The sequence below is a fragment of the Rhinopithecus roxellana genome, chromosome 8 (genome assembly GCF_007565055.1).
Source record: "Rhinopithecus roxellana isolate Shanxi Qingling chromosome 8, ASM756505v1, whole genome shotgun sequence".
NCBI lineage: Eukaryota > Metazoa > Chordata > Mammalia > Primates > Cercopithecidae > Rhinopithecus > Rhinopithecus roxellana.
The window spans coordinates 21,970,058-21,994,167 of record NC_044556.1 but is presented as its reverse complement, the minus strand read 5'-3'; the positions used below and the strand labels follow the sequence as shown (position 1 = coordinate 21,994,167).

General features: G+C 45.3%; 1 pseudogene; it reads left to right on the top strand.

Annotated features, from left to right (window-relative positions):
* The first annotated feature begins 925 nt into the window (after positions 1 to 925).
* LOC104679547 lies at positions 926 to 1,849 on the top strand (annotated as a pseudogene).
* Positions 1,850 to 24,110: the final 22,261 nt, after the last annotated feature.

Genomic DNA, 24,110 nt, shown 5'->3' with positions numbered 1-24,110 from the left:
GTGCCTTCTTCTAGAATACCTCCTGAAGCACCTGCCTGAGGCTGTTTTACAGTTAACTTTTTTTTTTAGTCGGGGTACACTCTAAAATAACATAAAATTACAGTATAATAAACACATAAACAAATATAATAGTCGTTTATTATCATTATCAATTATGATGTACTCTACATAATTGTATGTGCTAGGCTTCTCTATGACTGGCAGTGCAATAGGTTTGTTTACACCAGCATCACCACAAACATGTGAGGAATGCACTGCACTGCGATGTTACCGCAGCCATGACATCACTAGACAACAGGAATTTTTCAGCTCCATTATGATCTTATGGGACCACTGTCATAGATGTGAGTCATCACTGACTGTATTTATGTATTTCTGATTCTTCATCTGCACAATGGAGATAAAAAAGAAAGTCTGGCTCAGTTTCACCTCTGAGATATGTTGTATGGGTCAAATCATATTATGCAAGCTCTCCAGAAAGATGAAGTGCTGTAGAAATGGAAGGCATTTCCACCAAAAACCATAATTTCATCACTTGTTATCTGATTACTCTCTACCTTGCCCTTTGTGTTCAGGGAACAATGGAGGCCTGCGATTTAAACTCTCAGCAATCTCCGTGTTGACAACACCAAAGCTAGAGGAATCCGTAGGATGTGGGCATGGTTTTCCCGGAAGGCTGACTGAGCAGTTCTGCAAATGTGTTTGCAAGTACAGGGCGGAATTTCACCCAGCCTTAGAACCTTGAGCCAAGACTGAGCATCAGCAAAGCCAGAAGTTTCATTTCTTCAACTGTGGGAGTGCTAGACCCACCCTTTAGATGGCCATTCAGTTTTAAGTTCAATAAGCATTTTGATTGAGAAATACTTTGCTGAGGGGTAAAAAGTCCTTGGCTTTGAAAGACGAATGATGAGCAGTTCAGTGGCCCATGTCACAGTCTGGGCACCTGCCAAAGGTGACTCCCTGGGAGGGGCATCTTAGTCACAGAGCCAGTGCCTGCTGTAGGTGTGCAGGGCTCCAGAAGGGTGCGTGTGTGTGTGTGTGTGTGTGTGTGTGTGTGTGTGTGTGTATGTGTGTGTTGGGGGAAGGGAGCAAGGTTGCGGGAGCATTTCTTATCTGCTCTTCTGTGCAAGATTTCCTGTGATTTAAGTCACATTAAAGTGCCCATGAGCCCATAATGCAGAAGAACCCCAAAACCAGCCCAGCAGCTAACCATGGCAGTAAGTAGGTACTGGTCTTTAGATAGTCAGAAGTGACACTTCTGGGCTCTCAGGCAGTCACCGGGTTGAGCTCCCCATTAAAGTTCCTAATGGAAATGTTTCCCCCTGCCAAATCTGGAATAGTCCTGGTCCCGTGTGTGTGTGTGTGTGTGTGTGTACCCATGTGTGCATGAGCGCATGCAGTATAGGGTCTGCATGCCTAAAGCAGATGAAATTCTGCAGAATGGCTACCTCACTAGACAAAGTCAAGAAGACAGACCGAGGAGAGAGAGGTTGATGTGTCTCCACTACCAAGAGATAGGCTTCTCTGAACCAGTGAGATATTCCATCCAACAACATGAAACTGGCTACATTCCCTTGAGATGTCAATGTTGAAAGTGTAGCTGCATCTTTGTTCTTCACTGTTATGAAGTTGGGTGCAACACAGCCCGAGTGGAATACAAAAACACCACTTGGAAACACACGATCTGGATTTGAATTGCAGCTCTATCATTCACCTGCTATAGACTTTGAGCAAGACCTCTCTGAGGTTATTTCTTCACAGTAGGTAGAGATAAGACCTACTTCAAAGATTCTTAAAGTTGAACCTACCTGAGTCAATGAATGCAAAAATATTCACATTTAAACTGTAATTTTAAAGCACAATACAAGTAAATAGCATTAATATCGGTAAAGAGATTAACTTAGCACTGTGCATCACATGATTCATCACGGGCCATCTGTGAGATAGCAAATAGACAGGTGAAGCCCACAGCAATAAAAAATATTGCCATAGCTATAACCAGTGCACTGTTCCCTTCCTAAACAAACAACAAACAAATCTTGCCAGAGTCAAAAGGCAACGGTTTCGACTGCTTTTTCTGTTTTCTCAAAAGGCGGCCTTTCTTCAAGCTTAGTCCCTTCTCTATGAGAAATGGTGAAGGAGGCACTTTCTTTGTTAGAGCTATGGAGAGTGGCCCAGTGTGGATCAAGCCAATGTCCTGCCTTCCCTGGGCTCACAGACAACACTTGGAAATGTCAGAGCTCAGATCACCTCCAACACTTTTTCCTTCATCAAAGAAAGTGTGTCCGAATGCAAATGAGAGCAATGATATCGTATGCATACCCAGGAATCCACTTTTCACTCACTCTTATTTTGAATTCACTCCTATTTCAAACCTTTGGTACTTCTTATTATTGATAACAAATGACTTATGACTCACTTCACAACTGATTGACATGTGATGGCGCAACTGAAAGTCAAGATTGAGGACAAATGTCTGCAACCGTGGGTGGAGGCAGGAATTTGTTTTATGCATCTTAGAATTTCCAATGCCTGGGTAGATGCTCACTGCTGACTTGAATTGGCCCTAGCCTGGGAAGGAGAAACCTCACAGCTCCCTACCCATGAGCTCTGGGGCCATTCCTAATGCAGAGGGGCTAGTTGGGTAGTCATAGCCCTTTTAGGAGCATCACAGTCATGACAGGAGACCAGAAATGGCCTCTACGGGAGATTTCAATGTAGGACAAACCAGCTCCCTTCACACTCTGTGGTAGTGACAGTGTTAAGTGGAGGAGTAAGTGCCCAGCTTCTTTCATGCCTGCCTTTGAAGAGGGTGACCTCTTGCCAGCAAGAAGTGTCTGAGGTTTGGGCTTGGTGAGAGCTGGATGAAATGAGTGTGCAAGTGGTACTGCCCAGGAAATAAATGTGAAAAGCCAAAGGAAACCTGCAAGCGCACAGCAAAGAGATGCATTCTGAGCTGTGTTCCTAATGACATTCAAAATCACATGCTTCTATCTGGGTCATGTGGGTGGATCTGTAACCCAGGGCATCCACAGATACCAGGGCCAAAGTTGGCATGGCTGTTCCCCGCCAGGCTGGGAAGGCCTTGCCAGGGCAGCAGCCCCAGCCACACGCCCTTGTGTTGGAGCAGTCTGGAGGCTGCCAGTCTATGGGGCTGGCTGAGAGCACCAGCATGTGGGGAATCTTCTAGATAATTTGTCACAAATGTGCTAATGGCTCTGGGGGCCAAGAGGAAAGGGGTGATGCAGCATGTTTGGAGATTGGAATGTGTAAATGAGTTGCTCTGTGAATTATTTGATATTTTCTTCCTGCAGTTTAGAAGAAAACTAGGTCTGATGGGCTTGGCCAAGGTTTATGAGGCAAAGCAGGGCTTCTGAGGTGAAGCTGCCTGGCTGTTTGAGCCTGAGGCATGGCAGTATTGCTGCCATAGTCTGTAAACCTCTCTGGTGATTCCAGGCCAGCTTGGTACCAGGTATAAAGTTACCCAGGTCAGAGAATGCAGAGGCTTCATTCCTTTCTTGAAAAAAGGGAATTTTTCAATTCCCTTGAAAGGTAGCAAGTGGGAAAAGAGAGGAACCAGAGGAACCCAATATTTAAGGGCATAAGGGGAAGGCCATCACAGCGGAAGTCCAGAGGTTTATGTTGACAGTCTTGCTGTCACCCGCTGCGTGGGAGGAGTCAGCTGCAGCTTAGGGGTGAGCTTCACAGTTAAGCCAAGCCGAGGTATCAGCCTCGGCTCTGCCACTTCCTCCCCATGGAACTGAAGTTGTTAGCCCCTTGGTCTTCAGTTTCCTCGCTGTGTAAGAGGAAAATGATGACTTCCTCCCTGAGTTCTGGTCAGGATGAAGGGAGGTGAGTGTGCAGGGCTTACCACTGTGCCTGGTGTTTGGTGTTGTTTCTTGGTCACCATGGTCATTGTTACCCGGTGTGACTATTCTGATTACCATAGCTGCATCACACACAGCACAAATTTAGTGGCAGAAAGACCCCAACTATTTTTTATCATGCTCATAGATTCCACGGGTCAGAAATTCAGAAATGGCACAGCAAAGAGGACTTGTCACTGCTCCACGATATCTGGGGCATCATCTGGGAGGGGTAAAGATCCAGGGTATCTTGACTGTTGGAACCTGGAATCACCTCAAAGCTCGTTCACTCACATGTCTTGAGCCTGATCTGGGAGGGACTTGACGGTTAGGACTGCCAGCCAGAGGGCCTACACGTGGCCTCTCTGTGTGGCTTCCCCACAGCATGGTGGTCTCAGGGTAGTTAGACTTCTAACACAGTGCCTGGTTTCTCCCAGAACAACTGTCCCAAGAGAACCAGGCAGAAGCAGAATCACCCTTTCTGACCTAGCCTCAGAAAGTTGTGGCATTCTGTTGGTTATAAGTGAGTCTCTAAGGTCAGCTGTCTGTATTCAAAGAAAAGGCAGCTCTAGATGGGAAGACTGTTAAAAAATTTTAAAACCATCATAGTGACTACAGAAAATTATAATGCCTTATGCTCACGGAATGTTTACAGTTTCAAAAGCCCATTCACTTGATCCTCACAGTGCCTTTGAGTGGTGAGCAGAACAGGTAGCAAAATCCCATTTTGCAGATGTGGCAACAGTCTCAGAAAGGCCACGGCTTCATTCCCCTGAGCTACAAGATGAAGAGTTTATACAAGATGCCCTCACTGGTGCCTGAAATGCAGTGGTTGTCCGTTCCTTGCTGAAGGAGACAGTCCTGAGCAGTTGGTTTTAGTGAAGGAAGCAGTCTGATCAGAACTCGATTTGCTCTTTGAACAGCTTTTGTGACTTCCTGGGCCAAACCGAATTGCTTCCACTTAGCTCACACCTGGATTCTTGAAGGCAGCTACTTTTAGATTCTTTGGTCTGGTGCCAAATATCAAAGGAGAGTTGAAAGAATAATCTTTGCTCAATTGTAGTACAAATTCCTTCAACTGAGACCAATTCTGGTGCCTCATATTAAGATAAGGAAACCCTCATTTATCATATATCTTTTTTTTTTTTTTTTTTTGAGATGGAGTCTTGCTCTGTCGCCCAGGCTGGAGTGCAGTGGCGCGATCTCAGCTCACTGCAGGCTCTGCCTCCCAGGTGCACGCCATTCTCCCGTCTCAGCCTCCTGAGTAGCTGGGACTACAGGCGCCCGCCACCACGCCCGGCTAGTTTCTATTTGTGTGTGTGTGTGTGTGTGTGTGTGTGTGTGTGTGTGTGTGTGTGTATTTTTAGTAGAGACGGGGTTTCACCATGTTAGCCAGGATGGTCTCGATCTCCTGACCTCGTGATCCGCCCACCTCGGCCTCCCAAAGTGCTGGGATTACAGGCGTGAGCCACCGTGTCCGGCCTATCATATATCTTTAAGCTGAAACATTTCAACCAAAGCAGGAAAAGCAAAAAAAAAAAAAAAAAAAAAAAAAAAAAAAAAAAAAAAAAATCAAGATAATCTTTAAGCAAATTACTCACTGAGCAAATACCAAGAACGAAGATTTTTAAGAGTATAAAATTACTAAATTTGTGCAGGTGCAATTTGCTTTATGTAATACTTGTGTTCCTGATTTGGTGAGTGGAAATTAAACATTTATACTTTAGTCTATTTTAAATTGACTTGAGAGTAATATGAGAATGGGGAATTTCCTAGTAAAGGCTCCTGTGCAAATTTACTTCCTAGTTTTGGTTTTGTTAATTTGGGTTTCTAGAGATTGGATTTTCTTTTTTTTCTTTCTTTCTTTTTTTTTTTTTTCTTTTTTTGATGGAGTCTTGCTCTGTCGCCCAGGCCGGAGTACAGTGGCGCGATCTCAGCTCACTGCAAGCTCCAGCTCCCGGGTTCATGCCATTCTCCTGCCTCAGCCTCCCAAGTAGCTGGGACTCCAGGCTCCCGTCAACACGCCCAGCTAATTTTTTGTACTTTTAGAAACCCCGTCTCTACTAAAGCCAGGATAGTCTTGATCTCCTAACTTCATGATCCACCCGCCTTGGCCTCCCAAAGTGCTGGGATTACAGGCATGAGCCACCTTGCCCAGCCCATGATTTATATTTTGAAAAGTGCTGTGAGGGAAGGGTAATAGGAAGGAGAACCATGAAGAAACATTAACCAAAACTTAAACCCAAGTGTGTTCTTCATTAGTGGCTCTGAAAGCCATTGTGAGAGATTAATATGCAATTACCACACACACACATGCGCGCGCACACACACCCCCCCGACATACCATTATTTCTTTTGTTGAAGGATACAGTAACATTTCTTTGAGACCTATACAATGCCCTGTAGTTATTGCAGATCATCTTGTAATTCTAAACTTAATGATAATTTAGTTTTTAAAACTAAACTGGCACATTATGGTGGTGAGGCTACTTGAGGACCCAGTCAAATGTTGATTCAGCACCTTCATTGTCTTCAGCATTGTGTTGGGCATTGTGGGAGTTAAAAGAAGCATAGGACACAGTTACTATTCCCATGTACCCCAATCTAGCTGGAGGGCTGAGACATACACACAGTCCACAGTGAACAAGCCAGGTTTGTATACAACATTATGTAAAGCAAGAATAGAGTTCCAGGCCATGCGACACTATGGAAAAATATATAGGTCAGTATTTGAAGTACTATTAATTGTGCAGACAATAAGAATATATAGGTCAGTATTTGAGGTGCTTTTAATTGTGCAGATAGTAAGGACAAAAGAAGATTGGTGCAGTGAGAAATAATATTGAGAAGGATGGTGACCAAAGGGGCTACTTCCCTTTAATGAAGAGTCAGAAGTTAAAAATCACAAGATCATTGAATATGGCCAACCGAAGTCCAGTCTGGAATGGCATTAATAATCAAAGTATCTGATCCAAGGGATGGAGTCAGGCACAGTGCTAAGGGCTTCTAGATGGAAATACATCTTGGGGATGGGTAAATGACAGAGTTGGAGATCAAGTTAGGTGAAGGAAAGGATATGGCAATTAGGATGCAACTCTTTGTGAGTGGAGAGTAAAGAGGGAGATGGGTGCTGGTCAGTGGGGTATGGGGGAGCTGGCCACTGAAATGGAATTCAGAAGACAGTGCAAAAGCCCAGGCAAGCAAGCTAGCCCCAAAAGTGGGCATTCAGCTGGCTCTGCCCTCCAAGATGAGCAATGGCTATCTGTCTATGCTCAATCTGAGCACCTAACTCAGTACCTAATATTGAGTGGGTATTCAATAAAGAAGTGTTGAATAAATAAATGAATGAATTAGGAAATGAGGAAGAAAAGGAGGCACCTAGGGCTCTGTTTACTCTAGGGTTGTTGTTTCCAGGGCTCAGGGAAGCAGACATTTCTACTCACTAAAGGTGAGGCCCTTCCAATGAACCACCAGGGTTGGTTCTCAGTCAGGACCAGAGGCACTTGCTGGGTCATTACTGCTGGCAGGTGGGTAAGGTTGGAGCAGGCAGGACTCTCCAGAATTATAGTAAACAAAAGCCTAGAGGTTTTCATCAGCGTGGCATGTACAGGAAACACAAGCAGTTGAGTATGGCTGGAGCATAGTGCACGGGGGAAGTGGCAGGAGATGGAACCTGAGTGTCATGCTAAAGGGTTCAGATTTTATCCTCAAAGCAATAGAGAGGTGCTGAAAGATTTTAAACAACAAAGTAACAAGGTCCAATTTACATTCAGGAAAGGCAGTTCTGGTAGCAGCTCAAATTAGATGGAATGGGAGAGATGAGAGGCAGGGAAACTCACTAGGAGGCTATTTTGATAGGGTAGGTGAGCACTAATGAGACCCTAAACTGACAAAGTGGTGCTGGGACACAGGGGAGAGGACAAAATCAAGAGATAGGTTCAAGGTTCATTTAATGTCACTGGGTGAAGATGATGCAAATAGGATGTGATGCTGTTACTCAAGATTGGAAGTATAAGAGAAGGATCCCTGTGGAAAGTAGTGGGTAGCCTCTATACTGTCTGCAACAATGCTGGGCACAGACACCACAGCTTGTGCTATTGGACACTGAACACTACGTCTAGAACCTGGACATAGCAGCATCAATCCTCACCTGAATGGAGCCTGCCAGTGCATGCCTTTTGAGCCTGGTTTCCCATTCAAAGGTGGCTTTCAGGTGCATCTGGTTGCCAGAGCCAAGGTTGAATGTGTGCACCCTAGCTGCAAGGGAAGCAGGAACCAGTATCCAGACTACCTCTCCTTCCCACCTAAACTCTTAAGGTGGAGACTTCAAAGAAGAAACCTGTTTAGAGGGGCTGGTCAGGCGTAAAGAATGATAAATGTCCATTAAAAATATGAAGAATTAAGAAAACAAAGAAAACCAAGACCAGAGCCCTGAGGAAAGCCAATATTTAAGGGACAGAGGAGAAAGAGTCAGTGAAGGAAACAGAGAAGGAAGAAACAAGATAAAAGGAGATTGAGAAGAGTAGGAGTGTTGCAGAAGCCTTGAGAAGAGAGGGCTTTGAGCAGGACTGAGCAGCCATTAGATTTGACAGTTAGGAGGTAGCCAGTCACCTGTGGGAGAGCACTTTCAGGGGCAAGTGGGGGTAAAAGCCAGACTTCAGGGATCTCAGGAGTGTGGGAGTTGTGTTAGTGAAGACAGAGTGTGGATCACCTTTAAAAATTTGACTGCAAAGGGAAAAACAAAGAGAAAGTCGAAACTAAGGAGTGGCATAGAATGGTAGGGTGTGGAGTTGGGTTTTTGAGCCTGGGGCGCCTTGACTACATTTATAGGTGTACGTGCTGGGCAAACCTTGTGTTCTCTGAGGATGCCCACAGGCTGTGGGGAGAACAAATTTAGTAATGGCCTCTCCCTTTCTGCTGCTCTGAGAAAGTTGCTCTGTTCCACAAAAGGTATTAGTGTTCTTTTTAAGACTAAACTACCCATGAGGCTCTCTTTCTTTAAGGATTAAGAACATAGAAAGTCTCAACTTTACATCTAGTGTTTGCAAATGTTTACTTCAAGAGGCATTCTAAAAGGCTGGAGGGAGGAGTGGGGGTTGGCGGGGAGGCTTGAATTGAGCACAGCCTTGTAGCATTTTAGCCCAGTGCATCTCTTTCCAGCTCCTAGACAGGACTGGCACCCAGCCCATATTCCTTTGGACCTGGGCTGGTGGCTGCTGCTGCCACTCCCTTTTGTGCCTGTCCCAGAAGACTTGGCAAGTTAGATGCTCTTGACATCTTCCTACCCACATGCTTGCCAATCCCGGAGCTGATCCACAGCCAGCTGCCTTTTACCCAGTAGAGCACAAGGAAAGCATTAGGCTTCTGTTCAATTTTTCATCCAAGTTGCAACCTTCTATCATCCCAAGACCACTGTCTCACCTTTAGTTTCACACAAATACTACGTTTAAGTGAATAAAAGCTTCTATCTTCTGAAGAATTCTAAGCACTTTCACTTATCACACTCCCCCAGAAACATGCCCAGAGTAAAATATTTTTGGTTTTGTTTGTAATTTTTAAAAATAGAGATGGGGTCTTACTATGTTGTCCAGGCTGGCCTTGAACTCCTGGTCTCAAGTGATCCTTCCACCTCGGCCTCCCAAAGTGCTGGAATTACAGGTGTAAGCCATCAAGCCCAGCCATAAAATTTGTTAAAAGCCTTACTTTCCAGAGGGGAACTAATGAACAAGTAGATAGGGTTGTCTGCCTGCTGCCCCTGCCTCCCCGCCCCACACCTGGTTGTGAACACCTGGAAGAGACAAGAAGAGAATTCAGGACACTTTCTTCTGCATATCAAGTAGCAAGAGACAAGAGGCTATGGAATGTTTGATTGTGCTGGTGACAGAGGGGATTGATTGAGGAGAAGAAAGATGGTGGAGGGTAGGAGAAAGATAAAAGCATCTTGATCTCCCACCTTTAATTTGCATAAAACATTTCAGCTCAAGAAGCTAACATTTGGTAATTTCTGAATAATTACAAGGGCCTATGACAAAGCAATTCTGGAAACAGCTGAGCCATGGGCCCCTTTGCTCTTCTCACAAATGCTGTTGATAAAGGCTGTGTTTGTTTGCTGAACGGTGAACTCATCTGTCTTCAAAGCACCTAACTCCTTGGAGGTGGGCAGAGGCTGAATCCAACTGCCAACTCCCATCTGCACAGCCAAGCTGGCAGCATCACTCCTTTCCCTCCACTCCCAGTCACATGACCAAACCAGCAGGTTCTTGGAGCATCTGCTTCTGCCCCACATGGAGGGCTCCACCTGGGAGACTTTCTGTCACTAACTCTTTGAAAGAGTCTGTTTGTCTGTGGGAAAGAGAGTTGCTGTCACCCATAAGACTTCTGACCCCAGCCATCCAACAAGAGTGTACCTGCTGGGTAGGGCAGACATGTGCTTGCCTGATTTCTAGCTATGGTTCCCTGGAGATAATTAAGTAAAAAAGAAATGCCTTTGGGTTTTGGCCCAGCTCAAAGTAAAATTAGAGAAGGCCTGGAAGGGGAAAGAGAAACTGCAGTTTGGGCAAATCTCTTTCATTTGTAGTTTCTTTCTTCTCTCAGACACCATGGCAGCTTTCTTCCTTAAGGGGATTTCCTTGTGGGGAAGACATGAAACCCACTGCATTTGGCTGAGCATCCTGTTTAATAAAAGCAATAAAGCATGTCAGTGAGGGAGATCTAGAGAACTGAGCCAAGGAAGGCGGGACAGGGGTTTCTGCTGGCCTCAGGCTTGGTCCCCTTTATGATCAACAGTACAGTGGGAAAGACAAAGGTTTCATGGGATGTGCCTGAGAGAGCCCAGAAGGAAGCTCAGGAATGCTTCTAGCTTTCAAACCCAGCTTACCTCTGCCTTGAGCAGGGCTCTAGCTCCTGTGTGTGCAGAAAGGCCAGCCTTTTCATCATACAATACAGATTGGTGGCCTAAGATCCAAGGAAGGTCCTAGATTTTCTCTTGTGCTCATTTGTTGCTAATGTAAAGTGCTCCTATTGGAGAAGCACTTTACATTAGCAACATGGTCTTCTCAATATGACTACCTCTACAGTAGGCTCATTTTATGGGTATTTACCCTTGTTGAAATGTATCCTCAGGAGGAAGACAGGGACTGATGAGGACAGCTTGCCAACTTCATACTTTACCTGGGCCTAACCCTGCAATCAAGCACTGTTGGGAATAAATGATTTTGCCGCTAAATTCTGATGTGACTAAGACTCTCATCATGCTCTGAGCTTTAGCTTTCCAATCTGTAAAGTGAAGATAATAATGCTTACATAACGGGGCTATTGCCAGGGTGAAGGGAGATTGCAGATATGAATGCCCTGGGTTACTGTAATGTACAGTGTGGGTGGTGGGGGTGATTCTTTTTTTTTTTTTTTTTTTTTTTTGAGACGGAGTCTCGCTCTGTCACCCAGGCTGGAATGCAGTGACCGGATCTCAGCTCACTGCAAGCTCCGCCTCCTGGGTTTATGCCATTCTCCTGCCTCAGCCTCTGAAGTAGCTGGGACTACAGGCGCCCACCACCATGCCCGGCTAGTTTTTTGTATTTTTTTAGTAGAGGCAGGGTTTCACCGTGTTAGCCAGGATGGTCTCGATCTGCTGACCTCGTGATCCACCCGTCTGGGCCTCCCAAAGTGCTGGGATTACAGGCTTGAGCCACCACGCCCGGCCAGTGGGGGCGATTCTTGCATACAGCCTGCTGACTCCCAGGCCTCAGGCTAATCAGGCCTGGCTAGGTTAGATCCATAGGTCTTCCCTGCGCTTTCTGTCCCCTCCCACTACACATCCCCATGCCCTTCCCCAGCATCTTTTTACGTGACATCGTGATATCATACTGTTGGCACCATATTAAGAAACAAACAACAGTAATATGGACTGAGAGATGACAGGCACACAGACCAATCTACGATCTTTATACAAAGAGACACATTAAATAAATACCTATTTACATTATAGACAAATAATGTAGTCAGTGTACTTAGGAGTAGCTGGGTAAGAATGGGCTTGTCTGTACTTCCTGGCTGATTGAGTGCTTTTAGCAAAGTCCCTACAACATTTTCCAAACAGAGTTAACCTGGGAAAACACCATGTGCTTAGATCCAAATTAGACAAGTGTCTCAAGGAAAAACCGTATCAGTACTTTCTCCTTTAAGGTCCATGTTTTAACAGTGTACAGGGAATATTTGGTAAGTTTAAATGAATTTATTTTTTATGAACCGCCCAATGCAGAGGCTGTATGCTCCTGAGCAGTGGAAACTAAGCTAGAATATGTGAGATTTATGGAGCAGTTGGGGCTGTTTATAGGACTCTTAAGCTCTGCCTGTATTACTCGCCCCCTGATCTGGAAGGGTCACCCCCAGATCTGTCTTTTTCCTGGACTCAATTTTTCTCTCTTGCATGATGATAGAACTTTGAGAAAGTGCAATTAATTAATTTATAGTCTATTTCTCATTCCCTATTAGATGAAATGTTTTAAGAAAAAATACACAGCATAATTTTTTTTAAATGCACCTGGCACCTATATTAAAAACAGGTCTTCTGTTACCCAACCCAGCAATCTCTCAACTGTGTTCACTTTAGCACCATATCAACATTTTTTTCTGATAACAAAAACTGATCAAATAATTTGGATTAACCTATATAAAGAATTTGATTGCTTATGATTCAATACATATGATTTAATAAAATAGATTGCATTTTTAAAAATAAAGAATGATTTGAAAACTTATGGAGTTAAGCAGAATATTCATTTTCTTTTCAATTCTACTCAGTATGAAAGAGGTGGCATTTCAACACATGTCCTTTCTTCGGTTCCCTTCTTTGTGTGATGGCATTTTGGCAAGAGGATTTCTTTTCTGTGTGGTACCATTTCTGAAATAATTATATGTGGGTTTGTTGTTTGTTGTTTTTGAAATAGTAGATTTACAAAAAAAGATCCCTGTTTCAATTTGTAAAATAATCTACTTCAGCAGAAACCTAGGAAGGTCTTGTCAGTGGTTTTAAACACAAGAGATTTTTAGTACCAGCAATTTTATTCCCAGACTAATTCAGCGTGGGAAAGAGTTCACCAAAAATAGACAACAAGGATGAAATCTGTGTAGATAGAAAACTGCTTCTAATGGGTGTAAATCCCATTTTAAGCAGACCCAGGTGTGCGAGTCAATTAGAGAAAATGGAACCTGGCAAATGGAGAGAATGTTTCCAGGGTCCCCTGGGAGTGGCGGGTTTTAATCACAGCCTGTGTGAGGAACACTTAACTGAGATTTGGGAGATTATTAGAAACTATTAGCACCTTGTCAACTCAGGAGTCAGTAAGCCTCTTGCTTTAAACTTTGAACTGTAGTTTTCTACTTTCTTCCTAAGACTATAAAGACAGTTTTAGTGGTTATATGGAGCAACTCTGCTTGCTGAATTCTCACTCCAGAGAGCTCTTTGGATTATAGCAGGAGGCATAATCCAGCAAGCATAATGTCCCTCACCTTAATTCTCCTGCTCCTAAGTCTTCTGATTAGCAAATTGCTCTTCAAAAGAGATGTCTTCACTCTGATACCCTGCACCACCCACCTCCCCTTCTCCAGTGCCCTGGATAAATTCAAACGGACATTTTAGGAGTGAGGAACGCTGGTTGGAGATGCCAGACCTAGACAACTCTCCAGTCTCCTGTCTACACTGAAGCACCGTGTGGTGGAGGCAGGTACATGGGCTCTGATTTAAATTAAGACTCCATCACTCACCATCTGGGTTAGATGGACAAATGATTTAACCTCTTTGGAGCTACTTTTTAATCTATCAATATGCATTCCTTACCACATCATTGTGAGGATCAAATTTAAAAAATAAGGATGGGTGTGATGACTCATGCCTGTAATTCCAGCACTTTGGGAGGCCAAGGCGGGTGGAACACCTGAGGTCAAGAGTATGAGACCAGCCTGGCCAACATGATGAAACCGTGTCTCTACTAATAATACAAAAAAATTAGCTGGGCATGGTGGTGCACGCTTGTAATCCCAGCTACTTGAGAGGCTGAGGCAGGAGAATCACTTGAACCCGGGAGGTGGAGGTTGCAGTGAGCCAAGATAGCACCATTGCACTCCAGCCTGGGCGACAAGAGCGAAACTCCATCTCCAATAATAATAATAGTAATAATAATAATAATAATAATAATAAATAATAGCTTCCGGCCAGGCGCGGTGGCTCAAGCCTGTAATCCCAGCACTTTGGGAGGCCGAGACGGGCGGATCACGAGGTCAGGAGATCAAGACCATCCTGCCTAACACGGTGAAACCCTGTCTCTACTAAAAAATACAAAAAACTAGCCGGGTGAGGTGGCGGGTGCCTGTAGTCCCAGCTACTCGGGAGGCTGAGGCAGGAGAATGGCGTAAACCCGGGAGGCAGAGCTTGCAGTGAGCTGAGATCCGGCCACTGCACTCCAGCCTGGGCGACGAGCAAGACTCTGTCTCAACAACAACAAAAAAAATAATAAAAATAATAGCTTCCAGTTATTGAGCACTTGCTATGTGCTAAGCATTATTGTAAGTGCTTTATGAATATTAGCTCATTTAATCCTTACAACAACCTTATGAAGTAGTCACTTTCATCATCTTTGTTTTACTGAAAAGACAACCCAGGCACAGAGAGTAACTTCCCCATGGTCAGAGTTAACAAGTGTCACAGTGAGGCATCACAAACAGTCTGACCTGAGTCCATGATCTTCATATTGAACTGTAATGGGTTTGTGGAGGTATCAGGCATTAATAATAATATAGGCCATTATTATTCAGCATGTTTTCCCCAAGTTGCAAGCTAGTATAAAAGTCTGGGCCCTGCTCCCGTTGCTGTCATTGGGATGTTGGGGCCCAACCACCAACCCCTACCTTCAACTGATGGTAGTTACAACTTCCTTCCAGTGCCACATTCTCAATTACATTTCTGGTTCCATTGAGCGTATTTCCTGAAGCCACCCAACAGATTTAGGCACTGGTCACTTGATGTCAGCCAAGTAAGGACTCTAGTTCAAAGACAGACAGGCAAAAAGCCAAGCTCGCACCCTGGCCATCTGCAGCTGTTATCAATAAAGCCAGTTGCAGAGGATGTGGAAGTCAGCAGATGCGCTTGCATCTAAGGGCTGAACGAACATAAGGCTGTCAGCTGGAAACACAGCCAGTGCTTTTGGGTAATTTCTAACTTCCTATTAGAAATAAATAAAAAGCCCGCGCTACTGAATTTCCCACTTGGCTTCTCTGCTTGGCAGCCAGTCCCTATTGCCTATCACCTAAGATAGCAAAGATATTAGGCCGGGCTGCTGGACTAGAACAAAAAGGATAGGAAAGGCCGCCTCTTCCCTGACCTCTGCTCCACTGAGCGACTGATCCTGTGGGAATCTAGATGCATCAGGGTTTTGCAGGCTGGAAGGGGCAGGGGCCAGCATGTGGGGTGAGGAGAGGACTGAGCAGAAGACAAAAGAAGGAAAGAATGTTGAGTGACCAGAGCAGACAAGCTCAAGGACCCCTCCCTGTTAGTGGTCTCCCTGCATCTTGCTGGAAGTTCAGACCCACCCAGGGCCCACTGAGCAAGTCTGTCTTTGGGTGAGGACAAACCCTGACAGGCTGATGGGACAGGGGTTGCAGGGAGATTCTGGGTGAGGATCTAGAGAGTGATCTCTGTGCAATTAAAAGTGGATGGCCCAGCTTGTGGCTGAGGCTGGAAGCCTCTTCCTCAACAGCATGCCCCTTTGACGTTGTGCTGTTAACGCCTCTGTGGGAAAGAACATCTTGGTTGATATGCTGAGTTTCCTAGGCCTGGATGCCACACACACCTAGCCATTGTTGTCGGCATTTGGTGTTACCATGAGCAGATTCCTAGGTGACGAGATACCTGCTTGAATTGACTTTTCTCCCCAGATGAAAATGCCATCTTGTTGTGATTTTGTGCCACCACATATCAAATTTCGGCTGGTATTTCGGAGGCTCTTTTCTTTTTCTTTCTTTCTTTCTTTTTTTTTTTTTTTTGTTTTTTGAGACCGAATTTCACTGTGTCACTCAGGCTGGAATGTAGTGGCATGATCTTGGCTCATTGCACCCTCTGCCTCCCAAGTTCAAGCAGTTCTCCTTCCTCAGCCTCTCGAGTAGCTGCGATTACAGGCACGGGCCATGATGCCCAGCTAATTTTTTATATTTTTTGTAGAGACAGGGTTTCACCATGTTGGCCAGGCTAGTCTCGAACTCCTGACCTCAGGTCAGGCTTGGCTCCCAAAGTGCCGGGATTACAGGCATGAGCCACTGTGCCTGGCCAGCTCTTTTCTTCTTCCATGTACCATACTTGCTTTTTAGGCATATTCCATCCTCTTAGGGCAGGGCCGAGTACATAATTTGTAGGTCCCAGTTAACAATGAACATGCAGGGAGGGCCTCATTCTAAAGTTATTAAGAATTACAAGATGGCAATCGCAGAGCGTTAAACCTGCTATGGGATCCTTCCAGCTCAGGGCCCTGCATGCGTTCTAAGAGGCTACATTTCTATAGGCAAGGTTAACTGGGCCAAAGATGACACTATACATTTTTGGTCATTTTTAAATTTTAGAATATTTTAACACTGTATTAAAAGATTAAAACATAAAGATTTTAATCAGTCATTACTAGTTATTTTTTAAATATAGAGGTCCTTACATTTGGAAGATATGAACATCTAGGCACCCCTTCTAGTAACACTTAACTGATTCTAATCACTACTTAACATAACCGTAATTTTCTCCCATCCTTGAGCAGCACTGCATTTCCCATCTCACAGGCTCCTCTGTGGCTCTGAAATGTCTCCTCTTAACTGGAGCAGGGGTCATCTAAGGATGTGGTAGCTGTCATGTGACCATGCCACCCAGAGAGGACCATTTCCCTGGGGAAGGGAAGTTTATTTCCCAGTTGTACAGCTTGAAACCCAGCAGAACCTGGGAGATTAACACCTACAGCACAGAGGAAGAAAAACGTTCAGTATTGTCCAGCAAGTCGAGGTGCGAATTCCAGGAGATTAGAGGCAGTGCCAGGTGCCTTTCCACCAGTTGCGTGGGTGGGGTCAGGAAAACATATCCTCAGAGGACTGAGGTCAAGGCTTTGCCCCTCTGCTCTTCCCATGGTTCCTCTTCTCTGGCCCTGGCTCTCAGGTTATCCTTTGTTCACCTGAAGGGTCCTAACTAAAGTTGCCACATTCAGCTAATAATAAATACAAAGTTCAAATTTAACTGGATAGACTGTATCTGGCACCCCCAGTCCTAACCCTGGCACCCCCCACCCCACCCTGTCTTGGCTGACTCAGGACTGGCTTCTTCATGACTGTAACTGCTCCCAGACCAGTGATCTCCCCACCAGTATCTCCCACCAGGCTTCCTCAGACTTAGCTGATCTGCCCTGCCCTGCCCTGCCCAGTCCTCTGATGGGGACTTCACAGACAAGCTGTTAATCACCATGGAAGATGCCAGTGCCAGGTGGAGACTCATCTCTGACCTGCGGTCAGCTCTGCCAGGACCTCTGTGCATTACTTCCCAGTGCAGCTCATCCTTGGCACTGAGACCTGTGGCGGGGTAGGGTGGAGCACAGGCTTAGCTCCATCACCGGCCTACAGGGTAGGCTCAGAGTGCATTGAAGTGGTGACTGTGGCTTGGGAATGCTTGTTAGACAAGTTATTCTCCTCAATTTCATTTCATTTTAAATTTCCCTTTTTGGAAATGAGCATGAAAATATTGAGTGTCAGGAATGTGCACATTGCTTGATGATATGTCACTTAATCCTCGTAACAATACTATGAGGTCAATAATATTGTCCCTACTTTGAAGATGAAAAAACTAAGGTGCCACCATCTTACTATTGGTAGATTTCAAAGCTTGAATTAAACTCTGGTCTTCTAAATTCAAGCCCAGGGGCTGGGTGCCGTGGCTCATGCTTGTAACCCCAGCACTTTGAGAGGCCAAGGCAGGAGGATCGCTTCACACCAGGAGTTCAAGATCAGCCAAGGCAGCAAAGCAAGACCCCGTCTCTAAAAAGTAAAACTAAAAAATAAGCCTGGCATGGTTGTGTTTGCTTGTCTTAGCTACTTGTGAGGTTGAGATGGAAGGATCACCTGAGCCCAGGATTTCAAGGTTACAGTGAGCTATGATTGCATCACTGCACTCTAGCCTGGGTGACAGAGCAAGAGCCCATCTTGAAAAAAATTACCCCAAGCCCATGCTCTATTATTGCATAGTTTCATCACTGGCCACCCAAGCAGAAACTTTTGAATAATTAATTGTTCATACCTCACTCTTTCTCCCATCTGATCCTATGTCCTTATGATTTTGCCACTGAAATGCCTCTTGATACCACTGTATTGGCTTCCTAGGGTTGTTGTAACAAATGACCACAAACTGGGTGGCTTAAAACAACATAAATTTATTCTTACAGTTCAGGAGGCCAAAAGTCCAAAATCAAGATGTCAGTAGGGTTGGTTCCTTCTGGAGACTCCAAGGGGAGAACCGTCCTGTGCCTCTCTCCTTGCTTCCACTGATTGCAAGCATCCTTGACATTCCTTGGCTTGTAGCTGCACCACTCCAGGCTCTGCCTATCTTGTCACATGGCTTCTTCCCTGTATGTCTCTCTGTGTCTAGGTACATCTATCTCTCTTCTTTCTCATATAGGCATCAATTACTAGGTTTAGGGCCCTCCCGAATCCGCTGTGTCCTCATCTTAAGTAATTACACCTGCAAAGACCCTATTTCCAAATAGGATCACATTCTGAGGTTCCGGGTGAACAGGAATTCTTGGGGGACACCGTTCAACCCAGTACAACTGCTATCTCTCTACTCCAGACTTTCACCATCACCACTGTTCCACTTTGAGGCTTTCCCCTCTCCAATTCATCCATTGCTCAAAAATTTGCTTTCTGAAAAGCAAATCTGACCACAGCACTCCACAACTTAAAAATGGTCACATATCTAAATGGCTTCTAGCAGTGGTTCTCAAACTTGAGTGTGCGAAAGGATCACCTGGAGAACTTCTTAAAACTCAGGTTAGAGATCTCCATCCCGGAGCTTCTGATTCAGCAGGCCTTGGGAGAAGCTGGAATCTGCATTTCAACATGCGTAAGATGATTCTGATGCAGATGGACCGGAGGCCATGCTTTCAGAAAGGTCTATAGCATAAAATACAAAAGCCTGACAGAGCCCAGCACATAGAAAGCACTCGATGAAAGTTAACCATGATGATTTTTTATTTTCATAGCTTTGCTCATTTTACCTACTTTTCCTGGGAATTTTTTCCCTCCTTTTATCACTTGGAATAATTTCTTTTATCCTTCAAAATCCAGTGAAGAGGCCATCATCTCTGTAAAATCTTCCTGGACCCCCTTAGTGCCCCCTTAGTTACTGTTTTCTTGTCCATTCCCCCATAATTATTGCTGGTATTCTTTGTTCCATTACCATATGATGCAAAGGAATCACACATATTTCTGTCTACATACATGAACAAACAGTTTGAGGACACCTACCATTCTGTAGGGCTTAGTAGAGTGTCTGGCATATTTTATAATTCAACTCCTTATTGGCCAGGCACCATGGCTCATGCCTGTAATCCCAGCACTTTGGGAGGCTGAGGCAGGCAGATCACCTGAGGTCAGGAATTTGAGACCAGCCTCTAACATGATGAAACCCCATTTCTACTAAAAATACAAAAAAATAGCTGGGCGTGGTGGCATGCGCTTGTAATCCCATCTACTCGGGAGGCTGAGGCAGGAGAATCGCTTGAACCCGGGAGGTGGAGGTTGCAGTGAGCTGAGATCGCTCCATTGCACTCCAGCTTGGGCAACAAGAGCAAAACTCCATCTCAAAAACAACAAAAAAAATAAACTTCTTATCACATCTCTTCATACAATGAATGTTCAATCTATTGTTTTAAAATGGAATTGCATGTTTTTTTCTTAATTTAATTCAATAATTATACTAGCTCTTCTTTCTTCCTACCACACTCCCTGTTTTTTCTCTACCAGATGCTCCAAGTTTCACACTGTGGTCAGTGTGTAGTGACTAGTCTGGCTGGATGTTTTGCATTCCAAATACCTTATTTAGCTAGGGCTTACCACCCACTCATAGATACAACCCTCAATTCTGGTGGCAGGAATGTTCTTTCTCTGCTCTGCCTACAGAATCCATAGGAAAGCCACCAAATGCTGTGCTTCAAAGAGTTGTGTCTGAGTCTCCTAAGGAAGTCTGGCTCCTACCAGTGGAAGCTAGAAGCTTATATAGTGGTGCAGGCCATGGAAGCTAGCTGCCTAGGCCTAAAATATCATCTTTTCTCTCTGAGAATATTATCTCAAGACCACTTTATGCAATAAATGGATAAATGAGCTTTTCATGGGCCTATAAAGATTTTTGAGACTTGTAAAACTGTATGTATTTTTCAAAATAAGGAAAGGAAACTCCAGAATCAAAATTGATAAATTGAATTAAATGTCTACAAAATATAAAATGATTCCAACTAGCCAACTACACCTGAGCTCAATTCTGATGTGGTTATGTATGTTCTATTTCATGTGGAGCACATTTTAACAATGTTTTATATGGGATGTGGTCTCCGAAAGCAAAAGTGCCTGACGTTTGGGAAGTTCTCAAAATGATCCCATGTTGTCTGCCATGACAGAGCTCATGGCTTTGAGTGGAGTCCATGTGAGGAGTGGGAGAGAAAGAGAGGAGGGTCCTTATCCGGACAGTCAGATCCAGAGAATCACATGGAAAATTATCCCACAATCCAGGCTTTTGGAATGTGGTTCCACACGTGAAAGACATTTGTGTAGATGATTGCTGCTCAGCTTTTAGCACTGAGGTCCAAGCCAATTCTGATCAGGCTAGAGTGGGCACCAGAGGCCCAGATCCATCAAACCCAAAGGGCCTAAAACACATTGTTTGCATTTCCTCAACAAATATGTACTGAGCCCTGTTATGTGTCTAGAACTCTCCTAGTGATGGGGAACACCACAGTGAGCAAGATAGGCACCATCCCTGCCTCAAGGAACTTACAGAGCAGTTAAAAAAACAAACTCCAAGAAGCTCACCACCAGTCAAGAAGGATTGCAAAGGGATGTGCAGGTTATCATGGGTGTCTGGTAGAGAGGTTAATCTAGTCTGGGAGTGAGGGAGGACCACTCAGAGGAACTAACATTTAGTGTGATAACCGAAGGGTGAGTAGGAGTCAGCCACAGGAAAGCGTTTTGCACAGAAAGCCCCATGCTGCCTTAACATGGTGTCAGATGCCAGGAATGGGCATCCTCTGTGTGCCCGCTATTCTGAAGCCCCTTCTGATTGGCCCAGTAACACCTCCGAATCCCTGCCTTGGCTTCCTGATTTGCCCTGAGTGCTGGAACTACAGCTAGCCTTGCCGACGTTGCTAGGGCCCTCCCTGCCTGGACGTAACAGCCTCTGCGCTAGATGGCTTGCCCTGGGTGGCCCATGCAAAGCTGTACTGCTGCTGCCACCTGTTCCCAAGCGCCGCCACTGCCCTGGAACACCACACCCCCTCCCACCCCATCTGACCTCCTCAGAGATCAGCCCAGGTCAGAGCACACCCTTGTGTGTCACCCTCCTTTGGCCTTGGTGACTGCAGGAGTCAGCCATCTACCCTATTGCAGTCCCACCATTTCCTTCCGGCTCAGGCCTCCGGTTCAACCACAGCATGTGACAGATCCTACAAGAATGCTGGAGTCACAGAGCAACGTTTCCCAAACTAGAGAATCCAATGCATCCTGAAAATAGATCCATGCACTCCAGTTTGAGGAACACTGCACTGAAAGATAATGCAGTCTCCTCTAGTTGACATGATTCTAAACCAAACACAAATGTGTGCCTTGACACTTATGTCAGTACTCTTGCACACTTCACAGAAGTTGTTAATATAGACGAGGGGAGGCACATAAGACACCTGGAACTCCATCTGAAGAGGCCATGTAATTACAAATGGGTATTATTATTTGTCTTCATCCTGTCTGCCAGCTGAGAGAGACAGCCAGCCCACATTTGCTCAGCAGCCTGGAACTTTCTCCTCCAAAGAAAACCCAGTTCTCCCTATAGAGATAAAATAAGGCCAGATATTCAGGAGAAAAGTGACTGGTTTCTACTCCTCAGAGACTGGATTTTGGTTTTAGGTTCTGCTTTTCAAATTAACTTGTCTGCTATGCCTATCTGGCCTAATGCTTAAAAGAAAAAAGAATGAATAACCTTTATACTAGTACCCAACAGGCCAAGGGCTCTGAGAAAATGAGAGGATCTGGAGAAGGGTAGACACATGCATGCACGCACACACACAACCCACGTGCATACACATGTGTGCACACATATTGTTCTAAGAGTGCCCATACAGGTGCATGCGTGTGCACATACTCTCACACACACACATCATCCAGCTGTTCTGAAGTCTCTGGTTAGAGAGCAGGGTACTGGCCTGTGTTTGCATTGTGCCTTTCATCTGGGGTACACAAAGTTCCTGGCAAGGAAGGCAGGCTTTGTCACTCCTCACCACCCCACTGGGAGGCAGCCGCCCCAATCAAGTGCTGGGGGATATCGCGCTAGAGCCTTGTGTGTCTCCTCTAAGCTCTCCTTTACCCCCAGCCCAAACCTCCTCCTGAACACCAGCTTCCTGTTCCTGGGCATTTTGTCCTTAATCCCCCTCCACTGTCCTGCCTACTGTCTGTGAGGTGGGTGGGCAGGGGTAGGGAATGTACAAAAAAATCCAAACTACTAAGTAAGCTGGGGCAACTTTATCTTTCCTGTGGCTCTTCTGGTTTGGTGTGTCTGTACTTCCAGGGAACTTGTCCCCAGGTGGGCCTGAGTAGGAGACAAATCTTCAGCTGCTGGTGGGGAGGGTTAGAATATTTGGAGTTTTCAGTGCACTTATTCCTCAGGGACTTAAAAAAAATTAAAAAATTAAAAAAAGCAGTCTAGCAAGGATCCATAGTCCAAAATTCTGCTCTGGTAGAAGACCTAGTAAAATGCTACATTGGTCTCAGTTTTGTATTTTGCTCTTTTTGCTGGGGGACTCAGATATTAACTCCATTGATAGAGTTTGGATGCAGTGCAAATGCTTCTCCTTCTGCAGTTATTGTTTGTGTTTAGCTGGTCTTTGTCTAAAAATGATCATTGCTGCAGGTGTGGGAGGAAGGGGCACCACTTTGCAGTGCTCAGTATATATGGAAGGTTTCTGAAATTGCTGCCCTGAGAAGTCAGGCAGGTTGGGAGGAAGTGAGATCTCTACTTTCCTGAGGCTGTTTTCTGGAGTTTGGGGTTTTGGAGAAGGCATCATGGCTGAAGGATAGTGGGATCTCCCCTAGAGGGCCTCAAGGCAACTGCTGAAGTATTTTTTCTCAGTCCTTTCAAATCAGATCTTCCTTTTCTTTCTTTTTTCTTTTTTTGAGACAGGGTCTCGCTCTGTCGCCCAAGCTGAAGTTCAGTGGTGCAATCTCAGCTCACTGCAACCTCCGCCTCTCAGGTTCAGGTGATGCTTGTATCTCAGCCTGCTGGGAGTAGCTGGGATTACAGACACCAACCACCATGCCTGGCTAATTTGTGTATTTTTTGTAGAGACAGGGTTTTGCCATGTTGGCCAAACTGGTGTCAAATTCCTGGCCTCACATGATGCGCCAACCTTGGCCTCCCAAAGTGCTGGGATTACAGGCATGAACCACCGTGCCCGGCCAGATCTTCCTTTTCAAACCTCTTTTGTTCTCTGTCTCCCTCCACCTCTTGGTGCTGATTTGTTTGTCCTGAGGCTTCGTTGGCTTTACAAAGCATCCCCTGGCACTGAACACATTGTCTAGGAACAGGTTTCACCCCCAGGGCCCTGTCCTAAACACTAGCCCTGCTAATTATGGCTCCACACTGAAGCCACCGGTTCTGTGAACCTCTTTCTATTCCTTAAATATGCCAATTCTGTCTCTTTTTCTTTCTCACTTTCCCTGGAGAGTAGAGTCTCTCCTGGATGTGCAGACACTAGAAAGAAGTCACCTGTCCTCGCGGTTTGCTCTTGTTTCCCAGCTTTGCCTGCCAGGCCCACCTCTGAGCCTCACCCACAGGGCCTCTGCCTCTACCAGCTCCAGGGTCAGAGCCCTTGCTGCCTTCCTTTTCTTTGCCCAGAGGCGGTGGGGGCGGGCAAGGAGAAGGCCCTTTGAAATCCGGGGGATAATATTCCCACTCCCTACTCCCCAGGCGCTTGG